The 2986-nt window shown below is 32.7% G+C and overlaps 1 pseudogene; it reads right to left on the bottom strand.

Annotated features, from left to right (window-relative positions):
* Positions 1-2986, bottom strand: part of LOC117172187 — a 90899-nt pseudogene that overhangs the window by 86503 nt on the left and 1410 nt on the right.

The following is a 2986-nucleotide window of genomic DNA, read 5'->3' on the forward strand; positions in this document are numbered from 1 at the left end:
AGAAGTAATCGAAGCTGTAAATGGGTATTTTGAGGAGCTTGACGAATCATTCTATAGAGATGGCATTACTAGACTAGAACACCTCTATGAGAAATGTATCAGATTTGGAGGAGATTATGTTGAGAAATAAAAAAAAAAAATTCTTAAAAACGTTGTTTTTCTTGGTCAGGCCGGAAACTTATCAATCCACCCTCGTACTGCTCTGAGTTGTCAAGCGACGTCGCTTTGCCGAGATTTTTGCCAAATATTCCATAATGTAAGTTACCCTTGGGGTTTAGTTGTTAAGGATGCGTTAATACTTTAGGTAAGTTACGTTCGAATCTCGCCGCGGCCGTTCCGATTTTTTATAGCGATTAAGCGTAGTTTATAAATGTAGTGAATACATGAAGTATATAATAATAATAATAATAATAATAATAATAATGGTGGAGTGAGTTATTTTTCATATAGTCGTTTGAGATTCTCGTATGCTTTGTATGACAAGTTCAAAAGAAGTTTTCACTCTTTCGAATAAAATTTATCACTATCGTTTTCACTTCGCTTGTCAACTTTGATATAGTCAATTTTCAATTTTCGAAAGTTTTATAAGATTTAATGCAACATCGTTTCCATTTGTTCAAACACAAATATTAGTTTTGCCGGCTGAAAACCACTATATTAATTTTTGATACTCAAACCCCGTTTCCCCTATTTCGGAACGATATTATAATAAATTCTCATTCATTCTGATCCCTCTTTAATTTGTTTTTTCGAAATTTTTAAATATTTTTTTCAGTTGGTGTTGAAACACGAAGAATGAAGCTGCATGTTTCTCTCAAATCACGGATCCACCCCGAAATTTAAAACCTTTTCATCGGTGCCGTTGTGTCGTTATGCGAAACCCGATCGACTCGCAATAACATTTCTTATTACGTTTCGAGAAGGTAAGTCACCAGACTTTACATTTTCATAATATCGTATTTTTGCCACAATAGCAATTTTTTACACTCAATTAAATAATGAGTTATCTTTCGAGTTATCTTTTTTTACACCGAAATTACACTCAATTCTTATCATTTTTATTTTATAATATATTTTTCTTGGTTTAAAGTATTGGAAATTAATCACTTATTTAATTTATCCAGTACTTTGTTTGAATTGAAAGAATACTTTCTTTTATCAAAGAAATAGTATTAAACAGATAGTTCCTTTGATTCAAAGAAGAAAAACGTCCTTATAAAAAATTAAACAAGTTTTTACTTTCCATCAAAGAAAAACATTACTTTTTATAAACGGTGGAATGAAAAAATAGTTTTGCCAATTATTTAACTATTCAAACTTTAAAATATTCTGTGTGCGTGAAAGACCAGAATGATTGAAAATATTATTTTTGTAGGTACGATAGAGAGAAATAATATTAAAAGAAAGAAATGAGTATTTAAAAAAGTGAAATTAATAAGATTTGACAAAAAACTCGGGATCACAGTCCGTTCACTATTTTTGTCCTTACCCCATTTTTGTGTGTCGAATTATAAAATACCTTTATATTCCTGAAACTGAGTTTGTAACATTACTCTTTTCCGCTTGATAAGATCATGTAATTTATTACTTCATTTACACGCCTGAGCCCCAGAGATAGTTTTCCTTTAAAAAATTTTAGCTTAGTTTTAAGGATTAATTGTATCGACCTCTTCTTCTTTCGAATTCACATCGAGAGATTTCGGATCATTCGACAATTTATTGTGCCCTGTTCAGGAAGTTGGTACCAAGTATGCACATCGGCACCAATTTTGGGAGGATGATGAACCGGAAACGAACTAATATACTAGATACTACAATATAAAAAGAGACTTTGTCTACCATTTGAGGTTCCTAGTTGACGTTAAACTGAAGCTCACTCTTTTCCAATACAAATCTCTGAATCTTAAAATAATTCTCTACCAAAAATCCTCTTGACACATAATTATCTCTGGTCTCAGCGTCTACAAACGCTCTTATTTGAAAAGTCTTCTTTTTTTTGTTGATTTTATTTTTTTCTTTGAGTTTCTCTTTTAACAAGAGAAAGGGGTCCACGAAAGCGAGAACAGATTTGCACGTGAATTTCTTTTAATAATTAAAATTTTTGGTGTTTCGCTATGTATATTTTTACACTTATTAAAATAATCGCAATTACGCCAGCTAGCTACCCAGTTTACCCTTTCCCCAGGATAGACTGTTGCTTTTAAATGAGAATTAATCTTATAAACAGTCGTCCACTCCGTGCAAATCGAGGGGCAATATTTGCCGACGGAGTTTCATACGATTTCCTTAACAATAAGCGACTATATTCAGCGTTTCAAATTCACGCTTGTCTAAACTCTACCTCTTAGTGCTCAAATATCTTTTTAAAAAGAGGATCTTTGTTTATCTTGGAGATTTTACTAATTTCCAAAATTTGTGTTAATACTCACTCTTATTAAGAACAGATTGATCATCCCTTCTCAATTTCTTTAGCACTGACACTCTTCCTTTTATAATTCTTATTAGATGAGTTCCCATATGAATGGGTAAAAGATCTCAGAGATAGTTTCTTGAATGAGCGCCAGTTTTATTTGTTGCGAATTGATGATCAATAATTAGGCAACAACTCTGTTAGTATCCCCAAGATCCTAATTACCATAGAGCGGTAAAGCTAGCACTTTTGAATTCCCATTAAATGGGTAAAAGAAAAGTGGGCAAATTGGCGCTCTAGCTCCACACTATGTGATCACGTCCCGACACGTCACAGAGTCGCGGGAACATTAAGAGTACATGTGTGTAGGATTTTCCGAACACTTTAAATGGTTTAATGGAATTAATCTTTTCCCTTAAGTTAATTTCGAATTGAAAAGATATCACATCTATTCTTTTCTTTAAATCACTCTGGTTAACAGGGTATAATCTAACGGGCAGCTCTGACCAAAAGGGCAGTTCTAAAAAAAAATGGTCAGTTCTAAAACTTGATTATGGGCAGTGCAAAAATACATTT

This window comes from Belonocnema kinseyi, chromosome 4 (genome assembly GCF_010883055.1).
Source record: "Belonocnema kinseyi isolate 2016_QV_RU_SX_M_011 chromosome 4, B_treatae_v1, whole genome shotgun sequence".
Taxonomy (NCBI): domain Eukaryota; kingdom Metazoa; phylum Arthropoda; class Insecta; order Hymenoptera; family Cynipidae; genus Belonocnema; species Belonocnema kinseyi.